This window comes from Enhydra lutris, unplaced genomic scaffold (assembly GCF_002288905.1).
Source record: "Enhydra lutris kenyoni isolate GAN:26980312 unplaced genomic scaffold, ASM228890v2 scaffoldscaffold34, whole genome shotgun sequence".
Lineage (NCBI taxonomy): Eukaryota > Metazoa > Chordata > Mammalia > Carnivora > Mustelidae > Enhydra > Enhydra lutris.
This window is the reverse complement of record NW_019154118.1, coordinates 25,892,521-25,906,957: the sequence shown is the minus strand read 5'-3', so window position 1 is coordinate 25,906,957 and position 14,437 is coordinate 25,892,521. Positions and strand designations below refer to the sequence as shown.

At 38.8% G+C, this 14,437-nt stretch overlaps 1 protein-coding gene and 1 pseudogene across 1 annotated transcript in view; one reads left to right on the top strand and one right to left on the bottom strand.

Moving 5' to 3' along the window:
* The window catches only part of LOC111153821 (guanylate cyclase 1 soluble subunit alpha 2), a 294,976-nt gene that overhangs the window by 130,094 nt on the left and 150,445 nt on the right, over positions 1-14,437 (bottom strand).
* On the top strand, positions 771-8,378 carry LOC111153974 (annotated as a pseudogene).

Sequence of the window (14,437 nt, the reverse complement as noted above, 5' to 3'; positions counted from 1 at the left end):
GGAATAATATTTAGCCCTAAAAAAGGAACAAAGTGCTGATTCCCACCACAACATGGATTAACCTCAAAAAACAGTAAGCTGACTATGGAAACCAGGCACAAGGGCCACATATTGTATAAATCCCTTTACAATCTGTAGTCCTGGCAAGTAGAGTCACAGTTTCCAGGTGCTGGGTGGCTTTGGGAACTGATTTTGGTGGGCATGAAGGACCTTTCTGAGGGTCACAGGGATGTTGTAAAACTAGATTTTGCTGGTGTTTCATAACCTTGAAAATAAATTTAAAATCACTGAATAGTGAAGAGGAAGAAGAAAGAAAAGAGGAGGAGGAGAAGGAAATCATTCCTTCAATTGTGCCCCCACATGTGTAGACTCATGTATCTGAGAATAGCATTTTATCTCTCATCTGCAACATCAATGACAGTCTTGGTATTGAAAGAAATAAAGTGTTATTGATCGTGTTATTTATTTTCCTGGGTCAGACGCCATCAGGACTACTCTAGTGGTAGAAGAAAACCCTTGGAAAAGTAAGACAGAGACAAAGATCACTGTCAGGATCTGTAACACTTCTGATAGTGCTCTTGTGATGGACTTTTACAGTAAGAATTTCTATGAAATAATAGTGTCTGAATAGATGATTCTAGCTCAAGAGAGACTCTATGTCCTTTTCAGTTGGCTAGCACTCAGAGAAATACATATTGGCCATAAGGTATCTTGTCCAGAAGGCAAAGAGACTGCACTGTTATGGACGTGTCCAGTGCCTGAGGTGGGTGATGAACGGCCCTGAAGGTGAGCTCTATTACTGAAAAAGAGAAGAATTTTCAATAATAAGCATAAAACACACACACACACACACACACACACACACACACACACACACAGGCATGACATTTGCTAATTGTCAACCTGATTTGACGATACTTTTGTTATCCTACTTTGGCAATAACAAATTAAACGTGGTTCTATCTTCCTAAGACTGTTAATAAAGAACCCTGTCATAAATTGCTTTTAAAGAGATATTCTTAGGTTGATGTACAGCAAAATAGGACAGAAATTTCAGAACAATTCAGCTATTTCCCTACATCAAGGGAAAAAATTACATGTGGGGAAAGTTTTGAGAAAAATGCCTTTCTGTCCTTATTTTTCAGAAAAACCTCCAGTAGAAAACGAATTCGAGTCTTAGCTGAAGTGGCAATAGTAAGCCCAATATTTTATATTCATAATTTTCCCATTTGATCAAGTGATTCACTAATTATAATATTTCATAGCTCCACATGGCTTTATAGTCCCTTCACGTCTGAGAGATTATCTTCAGTCTGTTAAATATGGCAGAATCTCTGTTCTTTCCAAGCCTTCTTAACTTGTGATCTGTTCGGGCTGGAGCACCCCACACTGCCTTCTCTCCAATGCCCACACACATGCTCACCTCCGCTGCTTCCCTCAGCCATCCTTCTCCATCGCTACCCTCCATTACCCGGCTGACTTCCTTTTCCTACTTCAGATCTCAAATGCCTCAAGATGTCTTCTTCTGGATCTCCCATCTAAATGACATGTATCTTTTATAAAGTCCCAAAGAATCCTCTGTTTCTCTTTTCATCATACTTGAACCATAACTATTATTAATCTTCCCAATGAGATTATAAGTTCCATGTGGATAGGGACCATATCGCTTTTGACTTGTTGTTTTTGTAAACTTTAGTCACAAAGATATTGTTTGGTATTCAGCACACACCTAATAAGTACTGGCTGAATAAATGCAACTAAATATATACTTTATGTATATTCTAGATGTATTTTGTATTTTTAACCTATATTGTAGCCTTTAGATCGGGTCCATGTTTTGACCTGAGTGTCTTTAATAGTACCTATCAAAGAGCACACATTTAATACAGATTAACATCATTCTGTTTTTTTAAAACTTTTCAAAGCAGAAGTATCAGAAGTATAAAAACTTTTCAAAGCACTTCTTCAAAGTACGCATCCTGCTACATCTCACTTTTTCCTAGAAAATTCCTCTTGCTGTTTAATATACATTCGTGTTATACAATGTATAACATATACTCATATACCTATCTGTGTACAAATATGTATGCAAACAAGCAAAACAAACCTTTCCATTACAATTTTATTCTATTTCATGTTATCTGACATACAAATCCAATCATCTAAGCTACTGTGTTGGCCATTCTAAATGTGCTCTCTCCGGAATCACTCACTAACCTTCTGTACTTTGCTCTCTGCCCCAGGAGGCTGAGTTATATGGACTCCATCAGTTGGCTCTACAGTTGCACTCTGGTTTCCAGTTGGGTTTGGCCAATGGTAGCCACCAGGAGGTGAGTAAGAGAGGAGAAAAAGTGTAGTTTATCTATTCTTCCGGTTTCCTCCATGCTGATGTGTGGTTTGGCAGTTGTTGTACCCTTCCTGTAGTGGGCTCCTCCTGCAGTTGAAGCTCCCCCAAAGCACTTTTCCATTCCTTCCTCCATCAAGATTAGGAACGTCAATGGTTGCCACCACTGCTAGTCATTGGGCACTTCACCGTCTCTTATTGGTTCTCTTGACTCCTCCCACAACTCTGTAAGTACTCCTTCTATCAGAAAGGCTTGTCCATTATCTCAGTTGAGTGTGTCATTAAGTTTCCACTGCACCCTTGACTGACAGACTCCCACGCATAAAGACCATCACATAGTCCCTCCTTGAAACAATGTTGTGGAATGGATAGAGCACTGCCCTACTTGTGAAACCAAGTACAACTCTGCAATCTTGACTCCAAGACTCTAAAAATGGCATGACATCCCTCACTACTTGTTCTTGCCCAGTGGTCCTCCAGCTGAGGACTGGTCAGTGTGGTGTACCAAAGGACAAAGAAGTACCATCAGTCTCTGTGGGTTAACTAGTTCGAGTAGTTAGTTTTCAAATGGAGTTCTAGGAGTCTCTAGAGCTGGGCTTCTCAAACTCCACTGTGAAACCTACCACTCTTATACATATTAGAAAGCAGACTCTGACTCACGGAGTCCCGCAGAAGTTTGAGACTCCTCATTCCTCACTAGCTTCTAAGGTTCTGTGTTTCCAACCAGCTGCTGCTGCTCCTGCCGCTTCTAGACCACATTCTGAGGGTCAATTCCCTTCAGTGTCTGTGGTTATGACTCCAATGGGTCTCGGAAGTATGGGGGAGCCTGGGAGAAAGGACTTCTTTCCCTAACATCTTTACTTTCAACTCTTTTATATAGTAGGTTTCCAAATAAGATTTCATTCTGGAAGGGGGGGGTGACTCTTATTCTTTAAATATTTATGAACTACTACAATACTAGACTGATGCTCACTTTGCAAGTGACATCAAGAGGTAAGATGATTTACTCGAAGTCATAGGTAACTGGTGACAGACACTCCACTGGAATTTAGGTCCTGACACTACAGCCAGTTAGTCTTACCATTTTACTGACTGATTTTTTTTTCTTCTCTTTTACTTATTTCTATTTTTGAATGTTATGGTGCTTTAGAAATTGTGAGAAAAATTTATTCATGTTTACATGGGTTGTTGAGTCCCAGTATGACTAGACCCATCTGGGGGCACTGAGAACTTTCCAGGGAAAGGAGTGTAGCACTGAGTCACCATCTTATAATCCTGTCAGAGGGCACTCAAGGGAACTACCTGCTTATAAGGGTGGATATTGGTCTAGGTAATGTTTGCAAATGCAAAGAAAAATATAGCGTTTATGTTTCAAATTTGGCTGACCTTACTTTTCTTCTGTATTCTGGAATACATGGACATAAATATTTTTAGGCTCAGGACCCCATGTTGTCTGCTATTCTGCTTTGATTCTCTAAAACTTGTGCTTTCCTGAAAACAGAGGAACAGGTGGGGCGCCTGGGTGGCTCAGTGGTTAAAGCCTCTGCCTTCGGCTCAGGTCATGATCTCAGGGTCCTAGGATCGAGCCCCACGTCAGGCTCTCTGCTCAGCAGGGAGCCTGCTTCCTCTTCTCTCTGCCTGCCTCTCTGCCTACCTGTGATCTGTCAAATAAATTAAAAAAAAAAAAAAAAAGAGGAAGAGGAAACATTTCCAAAGTGTTTCTTTCTAACTTTTTACATGATATATGTATTTTTGTATTAGGAATATGTGCAAAACCCAAGGAATGTTTATCACCAGAGAAATTCAATAGTTTGTATTATCAATATTTATTCATATTCATCTTCAATTTGGCCATTTTCAATAGATACCAGAATTGAAACTTTATTCTGATCTGAAGCCTTGACATGGTTGGTTTTATGCTTTTCATCCACGATCTGTGACTCACCACTCTTGATTAATAACCCTTCAAAATATTTACATTCTGTTTCTTGTGTCTCATTACCAGTATTTACAAGCTTGAAATCCACTTTTCAAACCCATGGCTAAAGCAGGAACATGAAAACCAAGCTTGGACTTTTTTGATCTTTTGCAGTATTGTGACTATAAATAATAAATATAAAAAAATAAACATGTTTTGCTTACTATCCTGCCACCCAGCAAAGGCTGTAATGTCTTTCTGCGAATGGGCCTGCCAAGACTGAGGTGACAGGGCTTGCTATGCTACAAAGGATAAGCTGGAGGACATTATCCAGAACAGCACCTTCATCTTCTCTAAATGACGCAATCACAGAGATCCTTCTGCCTGAGCCTTTCAAAAGAGTGAACTTTATGACACTATCTTTCAAGTTACCTTCCAGGTAAGCGTGCCAAGAAAAAAGATTTCATAGAAGGAAGAGACAATCCTGGCCATCAGGCAGTTCGCCTTTGTTCACGATCCTATCTCCCTCCATCTCTACATGTCCAACTTCCGCTCATCTTTTGATGCTCATCTTCCCCTAACAGTTCCCAATCCCAGCTGCATCTTAACATCTCCTAGAGAGACATTCAGGAGTCAGCGTCTGGGGTCCACGGTCCACACCACACCAAGGACATGAGCGAGCAGCTTGCTTGTGTTTCATGGAGGCAATGTTCTCTTCTTACTTACAAGAGCCAAACAAAACAAACACAACAAAACAAAACACAACGACAACAACAAAAACTTGAGGCAGATGTTTTCTCAAATACGGTCTCCATTTCCCCACAACGAATCAGCCTCTGAGTCCTTAGGGTGTTGGTCTCCCTTCTCTCTTGGGATGGCTTTAATATTTGGCACATGGTATTTCTTTACTTTTTACTTGAAGGAAGATAAACATATCTAAGCCTTAGCACCAGAGAAATACATGCTATGTCGATTGTCTCTGTTTTCCTTGAAGACTATTTACATGCTGGTTGAAATCCCCTCCCATGTTGGGAGTTAGAGCACAGGTTACCGGAAGGGCATGTTATCTGTGTTCCCGGTGCACAGCGGACATCTATCAGCACTTATGTCTTTTCTATTAAAGATCTCATACTAATCCACTAGACAGAAAAAAGCAGCTCAGCATATTTGGGGCAGTCAGAGACACTTCTTAATGAGGTCACAGTTATGCTTAAGACTAGGAGGCAGAATTAGAAAATTGCCATTGTACCACAGCCAACCTAATAATGGATTCAGGCGAGCATCATTAATGAATTTAAATCAACTGAGCAAAAGTTTGTTGGAGAACAGGATATGTTCACGTGGTGCAGAGTGTCACCCCACAAAAATCTTGTTAATTACCACGTAAAAGTTACCTTTACAATGGAGAGATCTAGCAGCCAAAGCCTTAACCTAGTGATCTAAGTTAATATTACAAAGAATGGGATAAACCGATATTATGGGCCTCCTGGTGTGATACAATAGGAAGTACGCAGTATCGCCTAGCCAGTATTTCTTACCCTGAAAAAAGAGCGAAAGAGAGACAAGCCAAGTAACAGACTCTACAGGACAGAGAACACACTGACGGTGACCAGAGGGGAGGTGGGTGAGGAGGATGGGGGAACAGGTGGTGGGGATGAAGGAGTTACATGTGGGTTGGAATAGTATGTAAGTACTGAGTCACTGTATTGTACACCTGAGCCTAACATTACATCATATGTCAATTATGGTGGAATTAAAATAATGTTAAATAAACAAAAAAAAAGGGGTTCTGTGGTTTTAATATACTCAGATAATGCTGTGAAAGCATTTTAACTGGTCTTTAAAAAAAACAAAAAACAAAATTGACATGATAATTAAAAACCAACCAACCAAAAAACATCTTTAACCTAATCCTACTCATGAGGAAACAACAAGAAAAATTCAGATCATAGAACTTCTGAAAGTATGTTATAGTCATAAGGGTCTTTTTTATTTCTTTTAAGATTCTATTTATTTATTTGAGAGCAAGAGAGAGAGAGAATGAGCAGGAGGAGGGGGAGAGGGAGAAGCAGGTTCCCCACTGAGCAGGGAGCCTGATGTGGGGCTCGATCCCAGGACCCCGGGATCATGACCCGAGCCGAAGGCAGCCACTCAACTAACTGACTGAGCCACCCAGGCATCCCCACATAGTCTGTTTAGAATAAAGGTGGCTAAAAAAACATGAAAACCAAATATGACATATAATGCTCAACTGGATTCTAGGGGAAATAAATAAAATTGGGAGGACAACTGGGGAAATTTGAATATAAACTCTATTTTAGATAATATACTTTCCAAGTTAAACTTTGGGGGTTTGACAATGGTATTGTGACTGTGTAGTTGAAACTTGGCCCTGAGAGAGAGATGCTAAAATCCTAGGGATTGGGTGGTGGGACTGAAACTCAAATACTAAAGAAGTAACACTCTATCTGCAGACGACATGATATCACATAATGGAAAACCCTGATGATTCCATCTCCAAACTGTCAGAACTAAAAAACAAATTCAGTCAAGTTGCAGGATACAAAAATCAATCCACAAAAATCTGTGTGTTTCTTTACACTAGTAATGAATTATGGAAAAGAGAAATTAAGAAAACAGTCCCATTTACTATTGCAATAAAAAAGAATGAAATACCAAGAAGGTGAAAGGCCTATATATTAAAAAACTACCAGACATTAAAGAAAGAAATTAAAGAGGATGCAAATAGGAAGATATTCCATGCTAACGGACTAGAAAAATTAATATTGTTAAAATGTCCATACTACCCAAAGCAATCTACAAATTCAGTGCAACCCCTGTCAAAATTCCAATGGTATTTTTCACAGAAGTAAGACAAACAATCCTAAAAATTGTATGGATGGCAAAAAGACCCAAAGAGCCAAAGCAATCGTAAGAAGGAAGAACAAAACTGGATGCACTACGCTCCTGTTTCAAACTATTATATATATTATGAAACCATAGTATTAAGAGTTGGTGGCATAGGGCAGGGCTCTTAGACCAAGCAGCTTGGGTGCAGGCAATCAGCTCCCTTTCCCACCCCCTCCTTCTCCACAGGTTCTTGGAGGACCACAGAGCATCGGACCCTGATGTGGGTGCATTGTCTTGGACTGTCCCACCCTTCTCCTCTATCTTCTGGGTGCTCCTATGCCCAGATAGCCCTGAAGGGCAAGGTTGGGGGCTGGACTGGACTCTATCCCGGCATCTTTGTGTTGAAATCTCCCAGGTTTCTCATGGTTCTGTTTGTTTTCCAAGACTGGGTTTTGTTTTGTTTTGTTTAAATATTTTGTTTATTTATTTGACAGAGAGAGAGAGCACATGTAGGCCGAGAAGCAGGCAGAGGGAGAGGGAGAAGCAGGCTCCCCGCTGAGCAGAGAGCTTGATGCGGGGCTCGATACCAGGACCCTGAGATCATGACCTGAGCCAAAGGCAGAGGCTTAACTCACTGAGCCACCCAGGCGCCCCACCAAGACTGGGTTTTGAGGTTTATGTCTTGCATGATCTGCCAGACACAGAGGAACTGGAGCAGATGCTGAAGGGAGAGATACAGGTTCCAGAAAACCCTTACTCTAAGGACTGTCTCATAGACAATGTTGACAAGATAGTAGATAAGGAGAAGACTCATACAGAAAGGTCATCAAAACAGAAAGCAGCTCTCTAGTCTTTGCCAACTTGTACCTATCCGGATCAGACAGTTATGCCTATTTTGTTAACGGGAACTTCTGTGCTTGCAAAAGGAAGACCACCAAATCCCACTGAATTTCTAGCATTCTATCTTTTTTTTTTTTTTTTTTTTTTTTAAATAAGGCACAGAAACAAGATGGGATCAGGAGGAAGACAAACCATAAGAGACTCTTAATCTCACAAAACAAACTGAGGGTTGTTGGGCGGAGGCGGGTAGGGAGAGGGTGGTGGGGTTATGGACATGGGGAGGGTATGTGCTATGGTGAGTGCTGTGAACTGTGTAAGCTTGATGATTCACAAACATGTACCCCTGGGGCAAATGATACATTGTATGTTAATAAAAATTATTAAAAAATAAATAAAAACAAGGCACAGTTTGAAGATCAAAACTGACTTATTGGTAAGAATGGAAAATGTTGGTTCCTACTGTAGATTTACATGAGTAAGAGGTAGCTTTCATTACCGTGAGTTTTCCCTCTTTTGGAAGTATAAACCTTTCAGGACAATAGGACTTATTTACAGAACTGCAGAAGAACACATAGTTTCCTTATTTTCATTTAATCACCATACTTACTTAATGAGTGTATTCTGTATGATTTTTTCTTCTCAGATTGTCTTTAATTTTGTTTTTAAAATGACCTCCAAAATAAACTGTTAAAATGTCTTTTTTAGAAAGCTATAGTAATTGGAACAGTGGGTACTGGCATAAAAACAGACATGTAAATCAATGGAACAGAAAATAGCCCAGAAATACACTCGCACACACATGGTCAATTAATTTGATGACAAAGAAGCCAAGAATGTACAACGTGGAAAGGACAGTCTTTTTAAAAATGGGGCTGGGAAAACCGGACAGCCACATGCAAAAAAATATAACTGGACCATTACTTTATGTGATACCCACAAAACTCAAAGAATTGAACTTAAGACCTGAAAGGGTAAAATTCATAGAAGAAAACATGGGAGGTAAGTTCCTTGACACAGCTCTTGGCCATGCTGTTCTGGCAATACACCCAATACACCCAATTATGGCAAACATAATCAAGTGGAACGACATCAAACTAAAAAGATTGTGCGCAGCAAAGGAGATCACCACCAAAATGACAAGGGGACCTACTAAATGGGAGAAAACAATTGCATAACAGATATCTGATAAGGGACTAATATCCAAAATTTATGAAGAACACATACAAGTCAATAGCAAAGCAAAACAAAACAAAACAACCTGATTAAAAAATGGGCAGAAGATCTGAAGAGAAACTTTCCAAAGATCTACAGATAACCAATAGGTACATGAGAGGTGCCCCAAAAGAGCAGTTATCAGGGAAATGCAAATCCAAACCCTGAGCTATCACATCTGTTAGGCTAGGACCAAAAACACAAGAAGCAACAAGTGTTGATGAGGATGTGGAGAAAAAGGAAACCTCGTGTACTGTTGGTAGAAACGACCACTATGGAAAACAGTATGGGGGTGCCTCAAAAAATTAAAACAGAACTAGTAATTCCACATCTGGATATCTATCTGAAGAAAATGAAATCACTAACTCAAAAGATGAATGCATCCTCGTGCTCATCACAGCACATTCATAATGCTCACATAGGGAAACAATCCAAGTGTCCATCCATGGGTGCAAGAGAGATGCGATGAGTGTATACACGAATATATATTTAACTCAACCACTAACAACAGAAATCCTGCCGTTTGTGACAACGTGTATGGATCCCAAAGGCATTAGGGTTAAGAGAAAATTCAGAAAAAGACAAATAGCATATGATCTTTCTTCCATGGGCAATCTTAAAAGCAAGAACACCAAGCTCATAAACACCGAGAATGGACAGGTATTCACAAGAGGTGGGGTGTGCAAAGAAGTGGAAGAGATGGTGAATTGGTTTTTGTTTTAGTTTAAATAAATCAAATGACAATTTAAAAAATAAATAAAAAGACCCTATATAATCTCACCCTATGTAACACCTAATCAGGTGTTTAACACAAGTCAGCCCATAACAGACACAGCAGGAAAATATAAAAATTGGTCTAATATACATGTCTAATATACATTTTCTTAAATTCTACATGAGTGGAATCATACGGTATTTGTTTTCATCTGACTGACTTATTTCACTTAGTATTATACTCCCTGGCTCCATGCATGTTGTTGCAAATGACAAAGATTTCATTCTTTTTTATGGCTGAGTAATACAACAGACTATTACTCAGGCATATAATATTATGGAGTATTTTAGTATTAGGAGTATTATGAAGTATTTTAGTATTAGGAGTATTTTACTCCTACTGTCACAGTATTAATACTCCCATTAGCTATGATTCAAAAGGAGTTAGAAACAAAATAAAAACTACATTTAATAAGATTAGAAAATTAATATTTTAAGAAGAAAAAATTATTTTGACATACAACAAATTTTTAAATGCTATCATATAAACCAGAGATTGGAAAAAATGACTCTAATTACATGAGAAACCCCTAGCTGCATGTAAATTACAAATACAGCTAAAATGGTATTACTTCCCTGACACCAAGCATTTATTGTTTTGTGAAATCGATACTCACGATGACTCATTAAAAAACAGTACAGTGTTAACAATCAGTAAATCGAGATATCAAAACTGCATTTTGCTAGTTTCCAACTTTTCAAAAAGCTTAAAGCTTTCTAATAAAAGGTGGAAAAAAGTTTCAGATTTTGAGTTAGAGTATTAACGTCCAAGGATTCTAGGACGGTGAACACACATGAAGGAGGCATTCAGGGGAAGTGTTTTGGGTTGACTTCCCAGACAGTCTAATGTTTTCAATAGCTCCAATGATCTTAAACACTATACATCACACTTGTTCATACTCTTTGCTCCTTCTACTGCCACTACCTACTGAGCATCTAATCATTTTGTATTTCCCTGAAATAGAGAATGAAACAAATGACACATAAGACAACTCGAAGATATAACACAGGACATCTCAGGTGAAATAAGAAGAGAATTCAATCTTCAGACAGAAATGGCACACAATGTATCAGAGAAAAAGTTCATCGAACTGGAAGAACGAATACGCAATTCTTGGGCACTTGAGCAGTGAAAGCAAGCAAGCCATTCAAGGATCAAAACCAGGCTTGTTTCAAACATCCCTGCTAAGAATTAGATGCCAGGGAAAAAATTCCTTAGGTGAAAAAAATGTGACTCAAGGTTATTTTGCCCAGAATAATTTGTTTGACTTTTCATTCTGGGTAGAAATAATCTTTACAAAAACCGCAATTGCATGCCACATACATATATGTATGTATATAATTTATGCTTATAAATATATATTTAAGTGTATAAAATATAAATTTATAATATTTATACCTACACAATGTTTTACATAGAATCTCTAGAGCCCTATACATGTATAAGATAAAAGGAAGATGATTATAAATACTTTCACCACAAGGTAGTTGTAAAATATCAGTGTCTGGCTCTAAGGAAATGCTTAATTAACAGTCATTCTTAATTTGTTATTATGTAGGATGATTAGGAACCGCACACACATAACTCCAATAAGGCAAAATGTTTTAAAGCCAAGAGAGCTCTGGGGACCCGAAGAAAGGGCAGAGCATTTCAGCGGAGCCCCATCAATGGAGGCATGATCAAGAGGTGAGATTTCCTTCCAGATTCCCTTTGTAAATTTCAGTGGCCCAAAGACAGATGACCTGTTAATTAAACATTTGAGTCTGTGGAAGAAGAGCCCTAGAAAAATTTGAAAGATATATAAATCCATTTTATTTTCTTTCTTTTTTCAGGAAATGTGCCTGTTTTTCATGAAATAAGAGGCTAAAGGAAAGGATAGGCAGAACAATGTAGAGCACATTTTCAAAGACACGAAAAGAAATAAACACTTTTTGAAAATGAGAAATGCCACCAATTTATTAAAAGGCGAGGCAAGAACACGATAAATGACTCTAGAAAATTACAGACTTTCAGCAATACCTTTTAACTCTGTCTCTGTGAAGGTCAGCTCTAATTACCAGAACAGCAGCCGCTGCTGTAAGATTGCAGGAAACCACAACAAAATAGGGAAGGATCCGGAAGCTGATCACTTGAACTAATTAAGTACATTCAATCCTGTAGTCCCACTGCAATGGTGTTCACCGCACAGATATTTAGAAAAGAGCTGAGGGCAATCGGCTCTACAATCAGACTGGGAAGGCAGGGAAGCCTGGTGAGAAAACCGCCAGTTTTCTTCCAGTCATTAGATTTTGTTCTCATGATGAGGCAGGAGATAAACAAACAGAACGCACGCCGATATAAATAGGTGGAAAGGCATTTCACGAGCAGGAAAAAAAAAACAAGAGTTCCAACAGCAAGCAAAGAACCAGTATGTGCATATGATGAATGTGAAATAATTTACTTTTGAAAAGCATATAAAGATATTGTTAAAGGAGTATTATTCTCCTCAAAGTAATACAACGTAACATAAACATGATAGTCAGGCAGTCGTTCAAGTAACATTGAACCGAGAACCCACGTGTGCCTGGCAGTGAGCCAAGAAACCATTTGCTGGAGGGCAGAGCTCAAAACCCATGGTAAAAAACTGTTATAGGTAGCGTGTCGTCCTTCTTTGTGAGTGGATATAATTTGGGAAGCACCCTAAAGTGATTCTGAGCTACACCTAGAATAAAGTAGGTGACTGACTTGAATAATATAATTTTGGTTACAAGCCAGATATGATTAAAGAGTACTAAGAGGGCTTACTCATGTCATCTGCACACTGGATTTGATAAAAATTTCAAGAGGAAAACTCAAAAATTCTTTTGTGACATCACCATTCTTGAAAAGCACATTGCCTGCTGTGTGTGCTCTGAAAGATGCCTACGTGCTCGTTTGGTCATTTATGGAAAATTCCACTTTCGTGCTGTGCTCTACCTTGCATGTGTGTAGAAATTTAACTTAACCAATGTCAAGTACTGTCTGCAACTGTTTTTGACTTTGAAATATGTCTAGGAGGAAAACTTGTATTTTGAACCTTATGTAGAATTCGAGGGAGTCAAAGTCTCCTAGGCCGACTGTATTTCACAATGAGTTACCATATTCTGGGTAAAAAAGCTAGCCACTAAATGATGAGCCTTGTAAGAGGGTAGAGACCACCCTTAATCTCCATCCATTCTAAAATTATCTGAATTACCAAAAAGGCCACTCACAGCGATTAATACCCAAAGCGTCTTCCCGGGTGTAGAGACTCAAACATCGAGAATGCGACTGAAACTCTTACTGGTGAGCTCAGAGAGAGAGAGAACTGCTAGGTCTTCAACAAACCGAAGAAGTTCTGTCTTCTACGGACTAACAAATTTAAAATGTAGTGGAATATATAGGCTATGTATATATAATACATACTATGTATAAGATACGTAAATGCACATTTGCATATTGAAGTCTATGCAAGCCTACATATGCTAACTGACAACGTCTGGGTGGAAAAAGGCACAGAGGCTCCAAAGAGGTAGCAACCACTGTGGCTCATGAATTCAGCTGTTGTATTTGCAAGTTAGTTAATAGCTGTTATGGTCAATTTATTAGGCTGTATTTCAAGAAATAAAGTAGAAAACACAGGCCACAAAATGTAAACCATCCTTCCTCCCAGCTCCAAAATTAAATCTTCGATCAACTATCTGCAGCTGTTTACAGAACAGGAAAGGCGGCTTCCATCGAAGGCTCTCTTTTGAGAAATGCCTCAAATGACCAAATCTACCTGATCCTTTCAGTGAGAGCAGAACTAGGAATTAGTCTTGATTAGGCATAATATTGGAGAAAATTCAGGAAAAAACTCACAGGCTAACATACATGATACAGAGGTGAAGAGACTTCATTGTCTTCATTTTTAACTGTTTTATTTAGATACTATCCATGTATCAAAAAAGTCACCCCTTTAAGGAGTATAATTCAGTGGATTTTATAGTGGATTTTAGAGTTGTGCAATTAACATCATAAACCAATTTTAGAACATGTCATCACCCCTTAAAAAACTCTGTACTCATCAGCAGTCAATCCTACCCCTCTCCGCCGCCTCCCCCTCCCAGGGCACCTACTAATTTACTTTTTGTACATTTGTCTCCTTGAGACATTTCACACAAATGCAACCATATACCATGACCTTCTTGAAGACTCTTATTGCTTTAGTTCTTACATTCAGGTCCAAGATCCATTTTGAGTTCATTTGTTTCTACGGTGTGAGATGGAGGATCAAATTCATTCTTTTGCAATGCACATATCCAGCTGTTTCTAATTACTTAAAAAAGACTATTCTTATTCTTTCCCTGTTATCTTCGCATCTTTGTCAAAAATCAAGTCACCATAAATGTAAGGTTATTTCCAGGTTCTCAACTTTATTCTACTAGTCTCTATTCTATGACAGAGCCAGACAGTCTTGATTACTGTGGCTTTGTAATGAATTCTAGATCACAATATGTGA